Genomic DNA, 10,558 nt, shown 5'->3' with positions numbered 1-10,558 from the left:
GCCAGCACCTCAAGGGGCTTTCCCTCTTGAGAAACAGTATTCTAGGGATTTGGACTTTTCATGCTCCTTCTTCATAATTTTTTGAGTAGTGTGTGTCATACTTACTTAGTGTTTTCCTTGCCTCGGTCTTTTGGATGGTCTACACTGGATGGACAGGGTCCCTTTTCCCTCAAATTGTTCCCCCCTCAGGACTGCTGCATCTAAATCATACTGAACTTAGGAAAAAAGTGGGGATTCCTTGGACTCCAAAAGGAATGCCAGAGCAGGGCTATCCTACTTCCACGAAAACCCTGACTGTCCTCTAAAGACCAAGTGATCCACCATGATCCTGGTTTTGTTAGAAGAATTTTCCCTGCTGTTTGCCACCAGATGTCTGATGGGCTGTGACTGGCACCCTAGACGGGAGGGGTGGGGAGGACAGGCCTCCGCACTCTGTGGCAGCCTCTGAACAGATCCCCCAGCAAAGCCCATTAAATATTAATTTAGGCCAAATCACTGAATTATCAATTATCAGTTAGAATGGGACCGGAATAGATTTTAATAAAAAATGAGGAGCTTTCTATTTTTTCTTCCTGTTGTTTCCCAGGCAGTCAGCTCAAACCTGTGCCGTATTAGAGGTTGTTTCCTGAAAGCCAGTCAGGGGAACAAAAGAGAAAGCATACCTAACAATTACACACTGCTTTATAAATCTACAAAGCATTTTCACAAACATCATCCTTTCCCCTTCACGTACCTCCTTCATTTCATAGTTTACTTACCTGTGAATTGGGATAATAATACTCTCCCCCAAGGAGTTGTTTTGAGATGCTGTATATAAAGCTCCTAACCCAGGGCCTGACACACAGGAGGCCCTTGATAGGTGGAGGTTAATGTTTTCTCAGTGGATCCTCAGCTTTTCAGTGTCTGCACACTGTTCCTCCACGTCCCCTCCAGCATGCAAGCCAACGTCTCCCAGCATCCTCTGAGGTCTGCCTGCGAGCTTGGGATGCTGGACTGATGTTCTTGCTCTGAGCCTCCGATGCCGGCGCTCTGGGGAGCCTGCCCTCTCCCTCATGGCCATACATCCTCCACAGACGCCCTGGTTCACTGATGATGTGGTGTGTGGCTCACATAACCCCAGCCTCTCCAAGCTCCTGTGGCTTCAGGGCAGGTCCCACCAACACGTGGCTTATTGGGTTCTTCCACTTATCCCTCCATAGTGCTCAGCCCTTTGGCCACCCTGGAGGGTCTCTTTCCTGGAATGGACCACGACACCTTGAATTCAGATCTGTCACTCATGCACCCTGCCCCTCAGGAAATCCCAACCCCCATGCTGGCCTCTCAGCCCCACTGAGGTCACAGTCCCAACTCTTTGATTTTGCCCCCTGGACACACTCCTCCCCCCTGCATGTCCCTGCCTCCCCAGCCTGGGGTTGGACACAGCCATCACTCTCTTGTCAGCATTATTAACTCCCCCTCCTCCATTGCACATCTGATCCCCCAGTGACCCACCAAGTTTCCATCCATCCATCTGTCAGTAAACAGCCACAGTGCTTCAGGGGATTGCCACCGGGAGGACAAATTCATGGTCTCTGATCTCTGATGACCTAACTTTGCCCCCAAGCCCTCTATGCTCCCCAACTCATTCCCCACCATGATTTCAGCCTTTCTACACCAATATCTCCCTCTCACGGTGTTCTGATTATTTCAATTCAAAACATGTTAAAAAATAAGCAAACATATAAACCATCAGAGGGAAATGCCCTAGCTTAGGGCCTGCACACTTCCTTGCATTCCCACCACTGTCCTTGTTTGGGAAAGAAGGCCTCTCTGCAACATTCTCACTTGCTCTTCCCAATTGGTCCCTTGACATTAGCATTGACATGTTCCAGTCTCTGGCATCCTAAAAATAAAAACCAACCAACTCAACAGAGGGGAGGGGTGTTTTCTTGTTTGGAGGAAATTTCTACCTGCTACAAAGATTTAAAATTGCTTGAAAGTAGATTTATGATTCTTTTCTTTTATGATTCCACTTTTGCAGAACACAGTGTTCCAGACTTGTATCCCCACCTGTGTGAAGGCCAAGGGATTCCAGGACATCGCTGGAATCACAGAAATCCCCAGCTCCTCCAACAGCATGTCCCAATGTGGACTTTTAAGAAGGTGATCACTGCCATGGGAAGAAATAAAAATTAGAACAGAGTAAAGGAGGGGTGCCTGGGTGGCTCAGCCCGTTAAGCGGCAGGTCATGGTTTCAGAGTTTGTGGGTTCCAGCCACCCACCGCGCTCTGCTCTGAGGACATGATGCCAGCTTGGGATTCTGTCTCCCTCTCTCTCTCCCTCTCCCCTGATCACTTTATCTCTCTCCTTCTCAAAAGTAAATTAGTAAACATTAATTTAAAAAAACATGGTAGGGGCACCTGGGTGACTCAGTCATTGAGCATCCGACTTCAGCTCAGGTCATGATCTCACTGTTGGTGGGCTCGACACCCACGTGGGGCTCTGTGTTGACCGCTAGCTCAGAACCTGGAGCCTGCTTCCGATTCTGTGCCTCCCTCTCTCTCTCTGCCCCTTCCCTGCCTGCACTCTGTCTCTCTTTAAAAATAAAAAAATAAATAATAAAGTAAAAAATAAAAACATTTAAAAAACCCCAACAGAGTAAAGGAGATTAAGAGTGCCCTAATGCAGTCCCAAGCAGGCTCCACATTGTCACATGGAACCCCACGAGGGTCTCCATCCCACAAAAGTGTGAGATCATGACCTGAGTGGAAATCAAGAGTCAGACGCTTAACTGACTGAGCTACCCAGGTGCCTCAGTTTTTATTTCTGTTTTAAGAATTTTTTTAAACTAGAGAAATGGCACATGCTCCTTATACAAACCTCAGTCATTGCAGAGATACTGAGGGGGGGCCTCTGCACCCCCTTCACAGGCCCTGGGAGAATCTGGGCTGTCTGAGCTTGTGAAAGGAGCTGTGGGTCCAGGAGAATCTTCCAGAGGCGGTGGACCTGGAGTGGAGCGGCGAGTCCCTGTGCACACCAGTGGCTCAGTCTGCTGCCTGCCCTGGGGAGGTCTGGACAGGCAAACTGCAGCCTCAGCAGTCACCAAAAGCCACCTGCTCCCTCTGCTATATTTGAAAGGACTTTCTGTGTTTTGAGGACACCTGGCAGTTCTTTCTCACCTTGAGCTGCGAATGGAGAGCCTGGAGCTTTCCACCTATGATCCTCAGCATAATGTGGGATCAGCCTACTGGGTCTGCTTCTCTGCAAAGAGATTTCTGGATCTTCACAAAGATATCAAGTGCCAGTTATATTCCGTGTCACCTTGGACCACACAGGATTTGCAGGGTCTAGTGACCAAATGGCTCCTTCAATACTACATTAACTGGAAGTACATTTTAGGGATTTCAAGGGTCTCTGGGTATCCTTCATGCCTTAGTATCCACGCTATCCCTGAGTTAATTCCCCAGGCCTCACCAGCTTGTAGTATCCATGGGATCACACCAAGAGTAATGACAAGACTGTCACTGCCTCACGCCCACCCCTGCTTGTGCCCTACTAAGGTTTTAACCACTCCATCTAGGGCATCCGCCTGGGATATCTCACTTGGCATAACCAATAGGCCTTCATCATCCTTCATCCCAGGGCTGTTCTCTGCTGTCCCCAAGGCCCCACCCCTGACACTCCCCTGGGGTCCTCGCTCCTGCATTCTGACCCTCCAATTCTGGAGGGCGGTCTGCATTCCCTGAGCCCCACGGGGCAAGAGACATCCCCTCCGTCCCTGCTGCTTGGGATGGGCCTCTCAAAAATGGTGCCTGGAAGTCACCTTGGTGTTATTCTGCAGCCACTTTCCCCAGAGATCAGACCCAAGTCACTGGGCCCTATTGCCCCTTCCCCCTACCCTGGTTTTCTCAGGCACCCATGCACACCCTTCTCTTGTTCAAGCGAAACATCTCCGTAGCGATGCTTCCTGGAGGCTCTTACTCACACCCCAACACAGGTGTGGATCATAGTTTAGAAGCTGAACAGGGCTCTCAGTGTGTGTGTGTGTGTGTGTGTGTGTGTGTGTGTGCATGCCTGTGTTTGTGTGTGCACATGTATGGGCTGTACAGCACAGTTCTTTGTTTCATAAACTGTCAGGTTGCCTTCCTGTGAATAAGCTCCGCCTAATGATTTATATCCATTTTCACAATTGACAAAAAGAAATAAACAAGGATTCGGCTCTTTATACTAAAGCTAGGTCACAGGTCTCCCCTCTGGCCAGGCTTCTCTGGGACAGTGTTTTACAAAGGTTCTAGCACTTAAACTCCTGTGGCTTTTTGGTTTTTTTCTTTTCTACTCTTTACCTATTCACCTTAGTTCCCATTATGGGCTGAATTGTATCCCTGCTCCATGAATATTCCTCCAAATGTGTCCATATTTGGAGAGAAATTGATTATTCAAGAGGTAATTAAGTAAAAATGAGTGCATCTGGGTGGGCGCTAATCCAATGTGACTAGTGTCCTTCTAAGAGGAGGAAATTTTGACACAGATGCAGCCAGAGGAAAGACTGTGTGAGGACACTGGGAAATGAAGTGCCATCCACAAGTCAAGGAGAGATGATGCAATAGGAAAAACCAAACGTGCTGACATCCTAATGGTAGACTTCTGCTTCCAGAATGGTGAGAAGATAAATTTCTGGTGTTTAAGCCTCCCAGTCTGCTGGCCCATGTTATGGTCACCCTAAGCCAGCTAATACAGTATTTTCAAAATGTTTTGTTTTAGATTTAGTTAACAAAAACCACTCAATCATTTTTTACTGTAAAAAAAAAAACACATAAGTTCTGTAGGTATCTTGTGAAAGGACATAAGCTACTTTGCTCAAAATTAAGGGATTTACTTTTAATCTCTTGTAGCTTCAAATCTTTAAATGTCCCTTTACCTTGATTCGTTATTGAGGCTAAACCCTTAATAATAATAATATCTTCTCATTGTCTATTTGGTCTTATACTTTTATCAAGGCAAGCCCCACGTCTGATCTTCCTTTCATTCAAGGGAAGTGGATTAGCCCCACTTTGCAGATAAGGACCCTGAAGGCAGAGGGTTTCCAGGGCTCATCAAAGAGGAGCTCTAGACAGAGCATGCTGCAGGTTCTCAAATGTTCAAAGTATACAGCAAAGATCCCGGGCATTGAGAACATAGCAAAGCTGGGTGTGGTGCCTGACGCAGAATATCACCAAGCGCCAATAAATCCTTAGTGGCTGGCTTAACTTTTGACCACATAAACTCCTGTCATAATTCTCCCCACCAGACTTTTGTTCAGATAAAAAAGCAAATTTCAAGGTGTTTTTGTTTTGATACCATTGAGAAATTGGCATAGTGTAGTGGTAAGACAATTAAATGGCATCAGAGCTAGGTTTGGATTCTAACTCAGTCATGTTCTAGTTGTGACCACTGACAAGTCTATTGTTTCTCTGGTGCTTGGTTTTCTTACCTGTAAAATAAAGGTGTTGAATCAGATAATTTCTAAAAGTTCTTCCAGCTCTATGATGCAGAATTCTAAGAATTTTGATAGGAAATCCTTACAGGTTCTTGGCTTCTCTAGCCTCTGCTTCTTCTCACTTTTCATGCATATAAAGTGAGTCTGACTTTCCACTGACAGTCAGTCATCTCTCAATTATCCATGGGCAAGAGAGGACACTTCATGTTGACAAGAGTTTTGCTAGCCTGAGGCGAAGGTCTTGCTTCCTAGGGCAGGAAGGAGCCTCGGGGCTCCAGTGTGGCCCAGTCTGACCAGTGAGGTGGCAGAGGGACGTGGCTGGTCCTCTGCAGTCCTCTGCCTCCACTGAGGGCTCCAGGCTCTCAGTCTTGGCATTCCCTGAGCTGAGTATTACGGGGATAACCAGTATGTAACCCATATCTTGGGGCCAAAATGGATGAAACCTGGGCATGGCCCATTAGCACCACACATGACAGAAGCTCCACACACCTGGAGCTTATCACTGTTTCGCTTCTGGCACCTCTGTTACTGTTGCTCATTTTGAGGGAAGGGACTGTGACTCACGCCTGCGCTCTGTATCCCTAAGGGTTCAGTGAGTGCCACTGAATGGAGATGTTGCCAGAACACTCAAATACTCTCCAAGGGAGAGCACCTGCTTTGGCCATTCAGTGCTATTTCTAAATTGGATTTCTCACCAGCTACTTTCAAGAGGGGAAATAAATGGAACTTAACTCCCCTGTCCTTGACCAGGTGATTGGGGTTACGTGACTCTGAAAAAAGTCAACATGTAAGGAGCTTCCAGATGGCCTCCTCACTTCCTAAAGGAGGACAAACCCAAATAGCAATAGGACTGAAGTAGCTGTCCAGAGGCGGCGGTGTGGCTGATGCAAGGTGCGGGTGAGTTCAGCTCCCCGCCCGCCCCCCCACCCCCCCGCTCCTGCTCCCTTTCCCAAAGCTGCCAAGTGGGAAGGGAGACCTCATGAGTTGACTGTGCCTATGGCACAGCCCTGTGGGGAGGCTATGCTGCCCAGCTGGTGTTCAGGCTATGTCTTCACAGACATCAAAACTTGAACAACAACAACAACAACAACAACAACAATAAAACGGGCTGGTTTGCCCATTCCATCAAATAGCCAGATTTTTAAAACTGAACAAACCAGCTGCTTCACTATATCATGAATCAACGGGTTTCTTTAACTACAGAAATGGGCTTGACCCATTCAAACCTGCCAGTTCAAAAAGGATTTATTCCTTCTTTGTTCCTTGTCCCTCTTTGCCATTGGTCTAGCCTTTGCTTGAGAGAATGGCTGCACCCCTGTTCCAATCACAAATCAAAACCACTGTGGGCCTGTGGACCCCTCCTTCTGAGGCTGGGCCCAGAGTTCTGGAAGCAGAGAGCTTGTTCACACCATGTGAGAGAAGGGAGAATGGAGCAGAGGGGGGTGAGGGAGTGTGTGGGTAGCATGTGTGGAGTGGGTTAGAGTGCAAATTTGTGTGGGCTAAAGATGTATTCAAGCTCAAGAAGGGTTTAGATGATTGTCTCGATCACTGCGTGGAGGTGGGCCATGGAAGATGCTAATGGGGTTCGTCATTCTAGTCTGGAGCTTGAATTCCCACTTCTCTCAAGCCAACCCCATTTCTAGGAGCCAGTACCACTGCACTCTCTACCTCACCTCCTTTGGCTAGACTTCCCTGGACATGATCCCACTCTGCACCAGTAACCCATCACCTCCACCCTGCCTCTCTGAAGCTCTGTCCCATCTTGCTCCCTCAAACACAGAATCTCACTTCCTGCCCAGAGTCTGGCTATAGTTGTGCGGTGCCCCATTTGGGGCTTGATGTATGATGGTAAATGTCTTCCCCAGGCTGCACCTCCTTCCCGCACTCCCAGCTCAGCTTCATGTACCTCACTGTCAGCAAACCCTCAGCCTCAGGGTGAAGGATGGCTTCCCATCAGAGGGCAGGGGATATTGGTCACTGAGGTCACTTGAAACCCTTGTACCTGGCAAGAGGTGACACTACACACACATTTGTTGAATAAAGGGACACCATTTGTCTTATGAGAGCTATTTTTGGAAATCGTGAACAGAATACTCAAGTGGATTGCTTTGGTCTGACTCAGAACATTATGTATGTCCTCAAATACGTAGGCCGGCTCCTTCACGCAATTAGTGCCATCTCCACACTTCTGCCAGATAGCATTTCCCAAACACTTTATTCATCACACAGTTCCTCTACAAGGAAGCTTGGTTCCTCTTAGATGGCCACACTCCTTAGGCTGATAGCAAGACACCTCCAAAGTCTGCCTCTCTTCCTTTCTCAGCACTTGGTTACACCCATTTGCCCAACTAGCCTGGTGTCCTAGCTATCTCTGAGCACTCAGGCTCATTCCTACCTCTATGTTTCTGTCACCCTCCCAGTCATTTTCCATAAGCCAACTCCTACCCACAATGTCAATACTGTACCCAAATAACGACTTTGTCTATAGGTCCTCCTTGAGCATTCAATTCACAGTAACGTGTCCGTCCATGGACATATGAGCCTGATACCCTCTGTGGTTCATGAGATATTGATGAGATGCTGCAGTGTTATGGCATCAGGCGTGATTTGCCTCCATGTGTGGAACTCCAGCCCACACTGACTAGACTGTCAGTCTACATGCTGCTTCCCTGTGCCTCCCACATGCCTCTAGAAGTGCAGCCTTCTGCTTCCAAAAAGTTGGTTGAAGGAATGATTAAAAGGCCAAGACTTCTCCTCCTTCTCTAGACAGATTGGCCAAGGCCTCCAAGGGTTGGTAGAAGGAAGAAATAGACATCCTCTGCCAGCATGCCTTGGGAGCAATACAGGGTGACAGGGTGCCTGGGGTTGTCCTAGGGTGAGGAGGGTGGAGTCAGCTGGCAGGCAGTCTGAGACAGCCCCCTGTGAGTGCCGAAGCAGGCTGCACAGACTAGGGACCTGTTTGGGTGCCTGAGAGACAGTGACAAGTGCCCCCACGGCAGGGCTCTGGAGCCCAGCCAGTTGGCATGCATGCCTGTGGCAGCCACTGGGGCTCTTTTCCGTAAGAATTAGTGAATTATATTTTAGAATATCTTGTTAAATGCAGATTTATCCTTCAACTCGAAAAACACGATCTGTTGCTTCTGTTGCTTCTGTATCAAACCATCTGGCTTCATAATATCTCTGGACAGCATATTTTCCAGAGTCTTTAAATCTCCGATGGAAGATATCTTTAACTGGCATTTCCCCATCAGATGTGCATTATCCCTGAATGGCAAAATTGATATTCCCTTAGAAGTTGGTGTATAAATAACTACCATGTGGTGGGAGCACATGTGATGGGTCATGATACACAGTGTTATTGTCATTAAGGTGTTCACTCCCTTGGCTATTACAAAATTGACAAGGCTCGGGCTTTGTCCTGAGCCACCCAGGTGCCCCATCAGGCTCAGTCTCAAAATATCTCTAGTAGATCATGGGATTTTCCTCTCTGAGATTGTAATGAGGAGCTGGTGGTCCTCCAGTACCCAATTTCCTCCTCTTACTTAAGAAAACCTTTGATTTTTAGCTGCACACAAAATTTCTCAGCATAGGTAACACATTTTCTAGCCTCCTTTGGAGGTAGGTGTGTTCATGTGACTAAGCTCTAGACAATTAGATGTAAATGGAAGTGTCATGTGGGACTTCAAATAAGTGTTCTTAAAGTAAGAAAGTGTGCCTTTGCTTCCTTTTTCTTTCATCTTCTTGCAGGTTAGAATGCCAGCTGGATATCTGGAGCTCAAGCAGCCATCTTGCACCTTGAAGCAATATGCTAAGGAAGGGGAGTAGCTAGATAGAAGAAGCGCGGGTCCCCACTCACTCGGAGCTGACATAGTAACCCTGGACAAACTTCTAAATTTATATGAAACAAACTTCTAAATTGTTTAAGCCATTGTTATCTTGGATGTCTGTCAGTGCAGTCAGTCACAATTCTAACTGTGATGACTGTTTTATATTAGTTTCCACCCAGGTCCTATGGGCTGCATTTGTCTCTCTTGCCCTCTGGATTTTTACTACATCTAGCCAATGGGAGACACTAGCAAGAGAATGGAGGGAAAGAGTTGAGAGAGAAAGAAGGATATTTTCTTCCATTCTTCCATGCCTTGATACAGCAGGTTGTTTCTTCTTACACTACCCTTCTTGCCAGGTTTCCCCCACCTTCTGTCTCTGTTTTTCACTGGGCTCTAGCAATGCTGTGTTTTCATATTTTCCCTCTAGACCAGAAGTAGTAATAGTTTCTCAGTACTGCTAATTTCTGGGATACTTAGCAACCTTAATTGTGCCTACACCTCTATAAATAGTTCTTTTGTTAATTTTTTGGTTATACATGTGAGTAGAGGTCTCTTTCCTTCTAGGACTTTGGACAAACTGAGTCAGTGACCACTGGGATAATTTCAATTGTGCTAGTCAGCACTTTCATAACCAATGAACATATTAACATTTTACTAGTTTACTTTACACAGACTCTTTTCTGTGACCCACGAGAACCACAACTTGGAAGGCACATTCCAGCTATGACTGCTGACTATCCTATGAGCTCAAATGGGCTTAGACATGGTTCTACACTCAAAAAGGTTTTGGTCCACTCAGGGACTGTAAGGAACACAGATAGGAGTTAATTTTCCAATGACAGGGAGAGTGAAACGCTTATCATCATTGGGGTAGAGCTGATATATTAGATAGCAGCGAGAAACAAGATAAAGACCTTCAAAACCAGGTAGCAAAAATTGAATTCAATTTGGAGCAATGGAAACTGACAAACATAAGGTGACATGATAAAAAGTGCTGTTTTATCAAAATTTATTTGGCAAAAACCAATTGGCTTATTCTCCCTGCCTTCTGTTGGCTCACTATTCCTTTCAGACCTTGCAAGTGCTACGTGAATTAACTCTTTAAGTCTAGATCTCCTCCTGTCCCCTTCAGCTCCCCAGTGCAAAAATGGGTAAGTCAAGACCACCCTCCTTTAGAATGACTTAAAATGCCTTTTGCCACCCAGCTCCAACTAATCTCAAGAGTCATCTCCAGCCACTTCCATCCACCTACCTTCTGCTACAGCCCCCATGACTA

At 46.7% G+C, this 10,558-nt stretch overlaps 1 long non-coding RNA gene across 1 annotated transcript; it reads left to right on the top strand.

The window, feature by feature from the left end:
* The first annotated feature begins 5,532 nt into the window (after positions 1–5,532).
* Positions 5,533–9,273, top strand: LOC115289218. The gene is made up of 3 exons (XR_003907477.1): positions 5,533–5,593; positions 6,206–6,352; positions 9,203–9,273. It is a non-coding gene; the product is annotated as an uncharacterized LOC115289218 (long non-coding RNA).
* Positions 9,274–10,558: the final 1,285 nt, after the last annotated feature.

This window comes from Suricata suricatta, chromosome 4 (genome assembly GCF_006229205.1).
Source record: "Suricata suricatta isolate VVHF042 chromosome 4, meerkat_22Aug2017_6uvM2_HiC, whole genome shotgun sequence".
Classification (NCBI taxonomy): Eukaryota; Metazoa; Chordata; class Mammalia; order Carnivora; family Herpestidae; genus Suricata; species Suricata suricatta.
Note: the sequence above shows the minus strand (reverse complement) of the source record. Positions and strands in the feature narration are given on the sequence as shown.